This window comes from Manduca sexta, unplaced genomic scaffold, assembly GCF_014839805.1.
Source record: "Manduca sexta isolate Smith_Timp_Sample1 unplaced genomic scaffold, JHU_Msex_v1.0 HiC_scaffold_3154, whole genome shotgun sequence".
Taxonomy (NCBI): Eukaryota; Metazoa; Arthropoda; class Insecta; order Lepidoptera; family Sphingidae; genus Manduca; species Manduca sexta.
Genome location: NW_023594191.1, coordinates 1 through 13,731, shown reverse-complemented (window position 1 = coordinate 13,731; position 13,731 = coordinate 1). Strand labels below are relative to the sequence as shown.

At 36.6% G+C, this 13,731-nt stretch overlaps 1 pseudogene; it reads right to left on the bottom strand.

Moving 5' to 3' along the window:
• Positions 1–1,350: 1,350 nt before the first annotated feature.
• LOC119192780 lies at positions 1,351–7,642 on the bottom strand (annotated as a pseudogene).
• Between the last annotated feature and the right edge of the window lie 6,089 nt (positions 7,643–13,731).

The window sequence follows — 13,731 nt, the reverse complement described above, 5'->3', positions numbered from 1 at the left end:
CGTCCTAAGCCAAGGTTTGAAGTCGGTTTCTCCAGCATGGTTACTTATTTTCAGAGTTGAGTGCCTAAAGCGGTCAGGCGAAAGTCCGGTGTATTTCTATAAGCCGACCCTTGTCAGGCTAACAAGCATGTCGAAAAACAAAGTAAAATGTTTGACCTGTGTAATGAGATTTCTAGTAGGACTTAAGGGAAAGATTCAGTCTTCCCTGGGCGTTAGACAAAATACAGTAGGTTAATATTACTAAATAGGCTCCATTTTTACTAGTAGAATGTTTCATTGATCCTGAATACTATACATTGTCATTTCGATTTATGTTGAAAATTAATGACAAAATATCTAAATGTGGACGAAGCGAAAGGTGTCAAGATCGAAGCTATGCTGTTCATACCTATGATATGAGGGCGTGTGTATGTATTTATTGCGATTTAGGTATTTGTCATAGTTACTAGATTTATGAAATGCCTGGGATTATTCATAATGAATTTTAATCCTAGGGAAACATTGAACAAATTTAAAAAATACATATTAATATTAGTCCGGTATATAACAGAAACTGCCTAATAAGTTCACTACTAAAATAACCAGTAAGCTTATAATCCGAGGAATGAGAAACTAAATAGCAATACTAAACGATTATTTATAGTTATCGAAATTATATTATCGAAGAAATCTTTGATCAATTTAATTTCAATTGTGTAGCACCAAATACACCATTCGCCAAAGTGCAATTTATAGAGAAAGGAACGAATTTGTAGGTAATGATAACATAATTCCTATTATGTCATAAGAATTGATAAGTTAGTAGGAAATCTACGGTCGACTGAATGTAGATTATCTGAAGGTGACAGTTATTGATACGTAACAGGACAAATGCAATAAAACGATAAATAAAATCATTATACTTTATTACTCACCAGCTGGAATATTATAATTAAAAAACGTTTGATCGACTTCGAAAATATTGTACGACATACATTGGCTTTTTATTAAAAAAAGCCAACTTATTACTCATCACACTGGTTACAAACGAAGTATTAAAATTAAACTTATTAAAAAAATCAAGTTCAGCCTTATCAAAAAAAAGATCTTTTCCTTTTTTGTGTCATGTGTCAACTGTCACAGCACCGCGCGGATGTTCGGTCGAAGGGCTCACGTCGCATGAGGCACTGTTTATTGCAATAAACATCCGAGAGCTGCCCTTCGTCGACAAGGAAAACACTGGGGAATGTAAACGCAACTCCCTAGTTTGCCATACAATAAATCACGTCCAGAACTATACGGGTACGAGTACTAAGCGAAGAAATGCAAGCGTCCCAGCGGGTGCGACAGGAGAGAGGCGCTGGAGGGAAGGGGAGGGGTTACGAGTGTGACGTAGGTATACTAGAGCTGAGGGGAAGAGGCCTAGTTGTCCTCGATCTCCTGCTCTTGCTCTTCGTCGAACTCTGCGTCCTCGTCGGCGGTGGCCTCCTGGTACTGTTGGTACTCGGACACCAGGTCGTTCATGTTGCTCGGCCTCGGTGAACTCCATCTCGTCCATGCCCTCGCCGGTGTACCAATGCAAGAAAGCCTTGCGCCTGAACATAGCGGTGAACTGTTCAGAGATGCGCTTGAACAGCTCCTGGATAGCGGTGGAGTTGCCGATGAAAGTGGCCGCCATCTTGAGACCACGGGGCGGGATGTCGCACACGGCGGTCTTCACGTTGTTGGGGATCCATTCAACGAAGTACGACGAGTTCTTGTTCTGGATGTTGAGCATCTGCTCGTCGACCTCCTTCATGGACATGCGACCACGGAAGATGGCGGCGACGGTGAGGTAGCGGCCGTGACGCGGGTCGCACGCCGCCATCATGTTCTTAGCGTCGAACATCTGCTGGGTGAGTTCGGGCACGGTGAGGGCGCGGTACTGCTGGCTGCCGCGCGACGTGAGCGGAGCGAAGCCCGGCATGAAGAAGTGCAGGGCACCATGTTCACCGCCAGCTTGCGGAGATCCGCATTCAGCTGACCGGGGAACCTGAGGCAGGTGGGTCGCCGCTTGGATGTGAGCGACACCAGGTGGTTAAGGTCGCCATATGGGTGTGGAAAGTTTGAGCGTGCGGAAGCAGATGTCATAGAGAGCCTCATTGTCGATACAGTAGGTTTCGTCGGTGTTTTCTACGAGTTGGTGGACTGACAGTGTTGCATTGTAAGGTTCTACTACTGTATCAGACACTTTGGGTGATGGTACAACTGAATATGTGTTCATAATTCTGTCGGGGTATTCTTCCCTGATTTTGGAGATAAGGAGGGTGCCCATTCCGGAACCGGTACCGCCGCCGAGCGAGTGTGTGAGTTGGAATCCCTGGAGGCAGTCGCATGATTCTGCTTCCTTACGTACGACGTCTAAGACCGAGTCGACAAGCTCGGCGCCCTCTGTGTAGTGTCCCTTGGCCCAGTTGTTACCGGCGCCGGACTGTCCGAAGACGAAGTTGTCCGGGCGGAAGATCTGTCCGAAAGGTCCGGAGCGGACAGAGTCCATGGTGCCGGGCTCGAGGTCCACGAGGATGGCGCGCGGCACGTACTCTGCCGCCGGACCATTGTAGTACACGTTGATGCGCTCCAGCTGCAGGTCCGAGTCGCCATGGTAAGCGCCGGTGGGGTCGATGCCATGCTCGTCAGAGATGATCTCCCAGAACTGGAACAAAGAGAATAAGTTGATTTACAATGCATAAAAAATAGCATCACCTAAATAATGCCTTCTAGCGGCAGCTTCCACGAGGAAAACTCACACCAATAAAATGTGAAAGTGAGTAATAAAGCCGCGCATGATTTCTTAAAAGAATCGCAAAAAATTACGTAACTTACGAGTACTCAGAAAAAATATTATCGCGATTCGCGTACTATTCTGAAAGATATGCGAGACGCAAGAACATTACGAAAACCTGTTTTGAAATTCCTGAGACTTGTCCCGCCATCACAATGAAGAAATTACAGCGTATTGAATTTAATTTACTTATGTGAAAAGGCAGCTGTACTTAAAGCATTCCTACGACATTTATGTCCGTATTTCACATGATACAAAATTCATTTCAAGGTTTTAGTGGGGCGGAGAGAGCGTCATGTGGCGGCCCTCGTCGAGCGTTGGCGGATGGCTCATGAGTCACCATCGCCTTGGAAACGGAGCCCGCAAACAAACTCCCGCGGCGTACTACATTAGCATATTCGTAAGGTCGTCATTATCGATCTAGCACCCACAATCTATTGTAAATGGTCACTAAACAGATGTAGCAAAAAAATGTTTCCAACAGCGCCTTTAATGGTCAGTTTAGATTGAAAACTACCATAAATCGCGAATGTCAGGGTTTCGCTCGCATTATAATACCTTTTAATCGGCAAAATTTAATTGCTTTTACTTGTCTACCTACATCGTTAATGTCTAAAAGTATATTGTTGTAAAATGAAAGTTCTTATCTAATCTCAATCGATAAGTTAATAGCAAGATATTGTTGCCTGTGGGGCTACGCTCAAAAGCATGGCTTGATTGAAGTGGTACAGAAAATAAAGATTTTATCTTTTTCTAAGTGAAATTAAACATGGCGATTTTAAAATTGAAGACTTAGTCATACATTTATAGATTGAAAACATAAGATTGCGCTTTAACGATGCGGGACGAGTCACGCGATGAACCGAATCGAAAACAATGGGTTGTTTAGTCGAATGGCTGCCTGGTATTTGCCTGCCATCTTGAAACGTGGCGGCCAAATGGCTCTGACACGGCCTCGGCCTATTTGGCTAGTTAGCATTATTTGGTTAGTCAATATTAGGAGATACAGCCATATTTAGTAATGTGATTAAATACTAAGAAATCAGTCCATAGAACACTTAGAATAAACGTTCGTAGAAATTAGTCGCTGTGTATATTGCAGTCAGACAAAAACTGTTCCAAGCCTAGATGCCATGTCGGGCAAGACTTGTTAATTATGCATAAGTATGCAGACTGAAGATGGACATGTTTGATGGCTGTTGAACCTTATTGGAACATGTACTACATCGATAGCCTTGAAAATAGTATAACATTTAATTGGAGTATTGTTTGATTTTTTTTCTGCAAACCTGATAGGCACTTATATTAATAAAAATAAAAGTTTGTAATGAAAATCTAGTTTTCATATTTTTTTGTCGTCTATCTTGGCAAGAACCCATAAGTCAAAATAGAGGATTATATTGAAATTGCTCCAAGACCATTGAAACATTTGTAAATTTGTTTTTTCTGTTTCTGTTAGAAATAGACATTTATAATGTTAACAAGAAAATGGCTTTATTTATTTATTACACACAAAACAGGTTATATTCGGGTACATTTTATAATATACAAAATAGCTTCATTTTTTTAACAGAATTATAACCCAAAACTTTTATTAACTTTAGATTCAATAAATCTTGTAATTTACTTTGATACTAGAATGCTACTTATAATTCTCTGAATTCGCATAAATATCGAAAAATTCCGCTATCCAATTCATATCTTATCTAAGTTAAAACGCACATGATATGCCAAACTTATATTGTTAATATTGCATTTTATGTGAAGTGAAAAACAACAAGACGGGATGTAGACGATCAGTAAGTATGCAATACTACCTACAAAGATTTCTACTAATACTAGACTACCTACCTAAGAAACTCATTAAGAGACGAGAGACTTCTAGTTACTTTGGATCATCTAACATCTCGATTCTTGAGCTAGTCACTGGTTAAGAAAAGGTGATATCACATTCCATTTTGATTTCGGCGCCGGGCATCTTGCCAGTGCACTGAAGTGTGAATTAAAGCCATAAATTATCGATCTCAACACCTACTTTAACTGTTCTCGGGTTTTACGAACATATGTACATTTGGAGTTAAATTTGGAGAAATTTTAGGCAACGGATTTATTGTGACGACTACGGCGAAGCAATTAGAAATTACAATCAAGAAATCAAGTACAGTATCAAGAAATATTACGAATTTAACAAATTTATTAAGCGCGTTAAATTTATTAACGGACTGCTAATGGAGTTTACAATTCAATGAAATACACACATGTATATAGTAAGTCTCTTATGTAATTGCAACTCTAGTTTCAAGCAATCACAGCATGAGCCACAGCCTCATAAATTACTAACTAAAATATATTTCCGAATCGCTTGTCGGTCAGGGTTCAACCTGCAACATTTTGTCCCATCTGTTTAGAACTATAGAAAGTACTAAAGTGATAAATATAATATTTATCGAGCATATTTCTAGCTGTCCTCCCTTATGCAAGAAATATAAATAAATGCCTTCCTATAACATTGACATTAAGTGTTAGAAGTACATATTCCAACATTGTTCTTGAAATAACTTGTTTCCTCAGATTTTATTTTATTAATAAATTACTAAGTCCATACTACCAAGGGTATGTAACATCTACAATAATAAATCTTAAGGGAAATCGCGATACTCCGAAGCCTGAGCTATAAAGCTAACATGAAAGAAGTCTTCGCGTAACAGTTTTGAGTGCAAGTGCCGTTTGCATTTATAGATTCCAAGAAACTTTATTGATGTTACAGGGTAGGTAACTGACGAGTCATATGTCCAAGTGAACAAAATATAAAAACATCTCAGATTATATTATGCAAGTACCTACTTACGACAAGCAATTGATACTAGTATTGATTAAGCTACTGAAGAGTATCTGTATTTTGATAAGTATTTGCAAATTATTTACCAACACTACTAGAAGTACATAAGTAACTAAAAACAAAACAACATGCCATCTATCTTAGATAGTTGCCAAATAGGCGAGTTTTGGCATTATATTGAAATTATAATGCAATCATCTATTTACTTAAACCCTTGAAATCGGGACGAACAATTTACTGGTGTTGCATTGGGTCCATTTAATAGTAGGTAAAAACATTAGTTTTTTTCTGTACTAATAACATTGTTGAATCAATCTATTGTATTATCAGTCTACTGTATAAAGACAAGCATCAATCATTAAGAACGTTTTGAAAGTTCAAAAATCGAATACCTACTCTCCAGACAAAGTCAGCTATTTTAAAACATGGCTGCCAGTTTCAACATCCAAGCGTAAAACGCGAAGAAATGTGAATTTCGTAAGAACAGTTTTAACCATGTGCGTAGCTATTTCAGCTTACGCGGAAGGCGGCCGGTCAATGAACCGCCCCTTCCTTCCTATTTAAAATGATTAACTTTTTGCGCGTTGTCTGAATACTCGGGTAGGCTGTACAACTGTTAGTATACGCTAAAAGGCGTAAATATAATTAAAATATGTATTGCGTTGAAAACAATGTCGCTTGTTAGATTTACTAAGACTGATGGAGATAGCTGCCATGCCTATGACTCGATGTTGATGCATCGAACGATGATTACTTGCCAATATATGATTAATGTTTTCCAAGAACATTATTGTAAATTAATATTTTCCGCTTATAATTTTCACTAATTATAAATTACAATATTCTGAACCAATTTTAGTTGAATGACAATTTGGTACCTGTACACAATATGTAAATGATGAATGAATGTACTTATTTATCTTATGTAAGTAACATACTTTGAAACTTCAGTATTCTAATATCAAAATATACAAGTCCTTGATTTTTTAATACCCTTATTCACGACATCCTAAAGATAAAAAAATAAACGACATCTGTTTAATTCAACAAATTATAAAATGACTAACAAAAAAACACGACAGCTGAACATTTGGTGTTCGAATCAATTTTTTTCTCAATTTGAACGTTACAAACCCCGTTCTCCGATTGGTCGGTTTGTTATCAAGGGACGCGTTGGACAACCTTGAGCGCGATTCAAAACACGCGTGCCCTTTGTGTAACGGTAATTTTAATTGTGGCGGGAAATAAAACTGGTAATTTGGTCTGTACACTCTTTGAAAACGAATTTTAAAGTACATGTTTAACATAAAACCGGTTTCATGCACCTATTGTACTCCCACAGGGTACGCGTGTTCTTTGTCTCACAAAATCTATAAATTCCGATGTAAAATGCTTCAGTCAGGAATCCGGAAAAAGGTGTGAATTCATGCACCTATGAGTAAGTAAGTCTCCAAATGGCGACGGAACACGTGCGAAATTCTGTTCGTGTTCAATAAAATAACCGATCAATACCGCGCATTGAAGGCGGGGCCGACGCAAAACTAACATTTTTGGAAACAAAACGTGTAAAAATATGACGTCGAATAGCAAGCGATTTGCAATAGGCAGTTTGTATATCGAGCATTAGCTTGTGACCACACCCATTTCTGAATATACGAAATTAAGGCTATACAAACTCATTTAAATACACTTTTAAGCCAATTTATAGTGGAAATTAAGGTAAAATTACTATTTCGTGATGGGCGCACGAGCGTCACACAAAATGCCGGCCACAAATTCCGCTGTATGAAAGTCTAAAATTACACGTAACAGAAACAAATGAGTAAAGAAATTACCTTAGCTCCGATCTGGTTGCCGCATTGGCCAGCCTGGATGTGCACGATTTCCCCATTTTGTTGTATGTGAACTTAATAAATTACTTAACACTAAATAAATTCTGCTCCGCACGCACCACGCACTGTCGTGGTCGGTTGAAGAATAATTTCAGTCCGTCCTGTCCGGACAACCAAAGCTACGGAGCGGGTAGTGATGTAGTCGTTTATCCGTGGGGGATGTCGATAAAATTTGCCGCAATGCGTCATACTGTAGTTTTAGTGGGTGTGACCACCAAATTTAGGCTTCGATGATACCAGATTTGTATCGAAAATATTATTAAATGTTATTTTCTTCAATTATTATTGTTTCTTAGTTTATTCGTTTACGAATTAACAAGTTATTTGAAATATTAACACTTTATTAAATAAATAAATGTTTATTGACACAATTATATAAATGTAAGTAAGTATCAATTTATATAGTAGCGTCCAGTACAATATAAATACACACACTAATGCATTTTTTCTTGAGGGTAGACACAGCCGCTACCAGTGCACTTACTTTTTGGCATGTGTGTTTCGTCCCATGATAGGGAGCGAGCTTATTGCCATATTGGGCACAAATTCGAGACAACGTATTAGATATCGGTATAAATAATGGTACTGTTTAAGTTTACAAGTAACCAATCGATATTATGCTTAATAGTACCCAGATCTCCGCGAAGAGAAGTCGTACCGCGCATATAATAGAACTACGCCATAGAGGCAGTCTTTTGAAATATTGTCTACTACTACGTTCTTAAAGGTATTATAATGCTAAATTACATTATATTATTATCACCTATGTCTATTATATAATATTACACCGGTAATGATATCTAATCATAGGATAATAAAATGGTCTCTTCAATACAATAGAACTGCTATACCAAAATTGCTTATTGTTTGAGAAAATAAATAACTTTGAACTGTTATTATAATGCTGTCCCCATATAATTTGCTTGTTTTACTTAAAATGCTAAACAGATAAAATTTTACCAATGGTTAGTAAGATTTTTATTAAGTTCATAATCTTCACTTTTTTGAATCGTTCCCCCATTATTAAGGTACGTGATTCGTGACTCCTTCTGCGTTTCAAAAACTGTTTCCAGCTGTTACGATCCGTCGCCTGATGAAGGGCGGTGCTGATGGGGATCTCCAGCTGCTTGGAGAACTGATCCGACCATCTCTTCGGGTTTTGACCTCTAGGTCTTTTGCCCTCGATCTTTCCCATCACAACTAGTTTCTCCAGGTTATTAGCCTCTCTACGTACAATATGGCCGAAATAGGTCATAACACGGTGTAGACAGACAGAAGAGACACGTTTAGTGTTCTGTAATTTGAGTTCTTTGTGAACCGAAGTGTTTTTGCGGTTGGCTGTCTAGGGAATCCTTAATAAAATTCAAGCTCATAATAAAATACCATAACTTACTTTATTGCATTAAAATACACTGTATTTAAACACCTGTTTTAAATACACTGGTGGTGACTAACTTAGCGTGTTTACCAAATTGTTATTTTAGCTTCCCTACCTTTCCCCCTAGACATACTATAAATAGAAAGCTATGTACTACTAAGGCTTTAGTTTAGTTCGTGAAAAGATTCCGGAAACTTTTAAAAATTAAATCAACGTCATTACTTAACTAAACAATAAGATAATATATTTTTACTGTATAATGTTAAAGTGATAATCATGTTGCTTAAAAATCCTAAACATGAAAATCAAATATCACTTAAAATAAATTCGTGTGTCTACGCCTTTATCGATATCGACATGGCCGCAACCCGATTTTATGTGCTGCCCTCGTATTGGTTGAAAGGCGTCATATCGACGTAGCAAATGCAGCCAACATCACAAAATGTTGGCCAAATCGTTTTAATACTTTTTTATTGTAATTTACAATATGTATCCTTTCTAACCTAAAAAGTATTTAATAAAACATATTAAGAATTATTAAACGTATGTTTGAAGCAAAATGCTTAAATTTCTTAGTAACAAAAATGTAGTTATAATTCCACGGCGCAGATGTTTCGTTCGTTAAGTTGGTACTGGCGATCAATTTGTGGCGATGGCCGATATATTTGTCTGCGCCGGCCGGCAACAAATGCCGCATAATACTTTTAAAAATACAAAATAGCCTACGGTTTATAGAATTTCGAAGTATTTTTATTAAAATATTAATTTATAATTCATAAACCACGTAAATAACATTGTATTGATATTAAATAATTAACATATGGGTCAGCTGTGTAAAGCCGAATACTTTGTTTCCTTGAAATATTTATCTTGTTTTTGTTTTATAATTTAGAGTTTTGTTTTATAATTTTGAATATGATATTCTATATTCAAAATATTTTTATGAATTTTATGACATTTATGAGCGATGGAACTTTTGCAATAACTTGTAGGAAAAACATAATAAATAGTGTATTTATTAAAGCATAATATTACTAATTCCGGTAAATATGTACTTAGTAAATAACTTAATAGGATATTAATAACATGATTGGTAAGGAAAATAATATTGTCTGAATAATTGTACACATTTATAACCTTGGGGTAATGATTCATTATTCTGAAGAAATATGATTTCATGTTTATTTTGCTTGCGGATTATTGTATACTATGTAACTGTATCAATATGTGCCAAGCTTTTATATTTGCAAGCCCAGCTGGCACTTGTATTTTCCTTTTAATACACTACTTAAAAGGATTTGGAGTTCTTAGTAAAGTAGACATATTGAATAAGCACTTATTCTATTTACGAAACCAAGCAGTGCTAAATATTTTCGTTACTGTAACATTCTTTATATAAATAATTTTCTACATCCATAGTCTACCTGGGAAACCGATTGAAACAAGCTAATATAAATGGCTGCAAGTTTAATTCTTAGAATAGATATTATTATTAACTTTTCAATACTATATGTATTGTTTCTTCATCGCTTGAAGTTTTACGTGATACGCTATGAACACCAGCTGTGTCTTTCTCATTTTGTAAGTATATTACCATACCAGAAAAGGACAATGTTATCGATGTTCCATGCGTCTCTCTCCTACATTACATATTTATTTGTCGTGCGGTAATTCACAGTTAATTTCTTGCTTTTATTTTACACTAAGGATGTTAGTTCCTGAAATATTAGTCATAGCAAAATCATACATGTGTTTAAAAATGAAAACCAGGAAGGCGTTTTCGAACTTTCTAAATTGAATAATTTAATATTACGAAATAAAAAGGTGTTGATTGATAGATGGTGCCTGGTTAATAGAAATTGGCTAACGACAGACTGATTCGTGAGACCTTAGGCGCCCGCCTACACGGGAGTTGTAGAAGTAACAGGCGTAGGTGTTAGTTAACTTTTAATGACCTCAGTTTGGAAATACTATGTTTTACCTTCCGTGTCTTTAAGTGGCCGATGACAAGGTCTTTGGTTCGAATCTCGGTGCGAAAAGACGAGATAAATTTTAATCAAAATTTTGAAAAATTAAATTGTTGTCAATACTTAATCAATATTAGCATCCAATCAAAGTCCTGTAATGCTTATGAAGATTGATAGTTCTGTGTTCCTAAGTGCAGTGTTATACTTTCCTAGCTATTGAGGCACACATATTACCTACCTAGAACGCTTTTTACATTGACAGCACGTGTTATACCTATGCCAGTAAAGGATTTGCACTTACTACAACATTCGAAATTAAAATTAAACCTATCTAACATTATATTGTCTCGTGTCAGATATATCTTCGCTTACCCCTGCACCAACCTCAGTTTGAATGGGAGAGAATGCACACGCCATTATACCTTATGTACAAAGTGTAAATAAATAAATACACATCATTTCAATTTGTCTAGTAACATCCAGTTCATTTTAAACTGAAAAAAAACGGAGGATTTTCTTAATTCCACACGTAAATATATTTTTTATGTTTGAACACGCATAACTTTTAAGAGTAGATCAATTTGAATAATTCTTCTTTAATGGATAAGGTATACTTCGAAGTAGGTCCCATAAATTGAACAGAAAATCTAACCCTAAGTGTAGAAAAATAGGGAATGATTGCGTATTCATTCACAAATTTCACTGAGTTATGCGTACACCCCCATATCTTGTAGTAGGTCTATTAATCAACTTAACAAACTAAACACACCCTGCAAACCCAAATAGAGTAAATGCGCAGTAACAGAATTCTAGGTAGGTCTCCCAAGGTAAGTGCGAATTTCGAAGAGACACTCGTACAAGGATGCTTCGAAGATGGCTGGTGAAACGGAGCTGTAGTTGCGGTGCTGCCTGCCGTACAGTTTATAAGGGTTCAGAAAAAGGTTTTAGTGTGAGAGAAAGATCGATCTTGATGTGAGAACAGAGCAATGCAGGTTGTTATACGTAAGTAACAGAGATCAGCAGTTGAATTGTTCCATATGAGAGGCATAGACAATACAATACAATACAAAACTCTATTACACACACGAAAACAAATATAAAAAGGACACAAACCAAATATTATTATTAAAACAAAAGCATGATGCACAATAGCAATTATAAATAACAAAATATTTTTTAATTTATACGCACACTTATTCGTGTAGTTAATAGTTATATTACTTTAAAATACAAGGTGATTGTGAAATATTCGGCAATAAGTCGGGTTCTTAAAAAAAGAAAATAATCTTATGGGACAACTTTTAAAAAATACGTTTTTTCCCATGGGAGAAAATCACCGAGATAAAAAGTATCCTATATGTAATTCAGGACATAGTCTCCCCGTATGCAAAATTTCATCCAAATCAATTTATCTATTTTGCGTTTACTTCTAACAAACATCCAATCATTTTCACAAATTATCGCATTTATTAGCATAGTTAGATAAAACTGTCTCGTACATAAATCTAGTTCTAGACAAATAGATTCTCTATAATACTAAACACAGATACCACAAACATAAATGCTTCCATGCAGTAAAAATCCGCAGTATGTCGCATACCGCAGGCGCTTCCCGACAGGCGGTTAGGGGAGTGCCGAATACTTACAATGCGACACACCCGTTATACATATGTTTTAAAAATATTACAGTTAGCATGGGCAAGCGAAGTAGTAGATTGTTTATTGTGAAGTGTGACTTTATAACGTGAAGGAATTGTGCACGATTGAAATTTCCGACCGCTCGTCAATCTATACAATCCTTCTAATATTATAAATGCGAAAGTTTGTGTGGATGGATGTAAGGATGTATGTATGTATGTTTGTTCCTCTTAAAGAGGAAAACTACTGAACGGATTTGATGAAACTTTACAGTAATATTAGTTATACATCAGAAAATACATAGGCTACAATTTATAATGATTTTGTGTAATTTGGTGATAATATAACGATACATATCAAGTAAGGCGGAAAATAAGTATTTCAGAAAACTCATTCACGAGGGCGAAGCCGCGAGCAAAAGCTAGTATATCATAAAACAAAGTCCTCAAAAGCTGTCTATATAGTGATCGAATAAAAATCTACTGAACGGATTTTTATGCAATTTGGTATGGAGATAGTTTAAGATCCTGGAAAGGTTATAGCGGTATTCCTTTATCCCAGAAAACTCCTTCAATTAGACATATATCATTGAAGCAAGTTTTGTAAGATTGTTAAGGTTCTGTATACCCCTTCGAGATCGACTTCAGTGTTTGTAGGAGACGTTACGAAGTACCAGTTAGTGAGTTGTTACTCAAAGCTGGTGGTACAATATATCTTGTATCTGCCTGGATAGCGACTACCGTAACAAGATATTAAAACCCGCAACAGTGACCTCGCAAGTGTCGCGTTCCGGGATCAGCCTGAGTATGTCCGTGACAAACAGTCCTATGATTTTGTCGACTTGTGAGGGATGTTATCTCTCGTCAGTCGACATTCTATATGGACCTCAATTTGTTTATCATCAGGTGCATGAGGATCACTTTGCAGTGCTTGTAAAAATGATTAAATTTGTAAGTACACCGAGTTATTTTTTTGTCTAGCCTAGGGCATAGCAACAGGCCTTTGGAAAACGACTAGCTAAGCGCTGTAAGAGATTATGTAATTGATTAAAATAATAATGTCATGTGTCCAATCCCTACACAACTCTTTAGTTCGGTGCTCAGCCATGTAACATCTGTACAATAATATAATTGTAATGTGCATTAATCACAATAAATAAATAATAATTAAGAAGCCTATCATTATTTTATAAGCGCATGTTTTGCTCCTGTTTATGA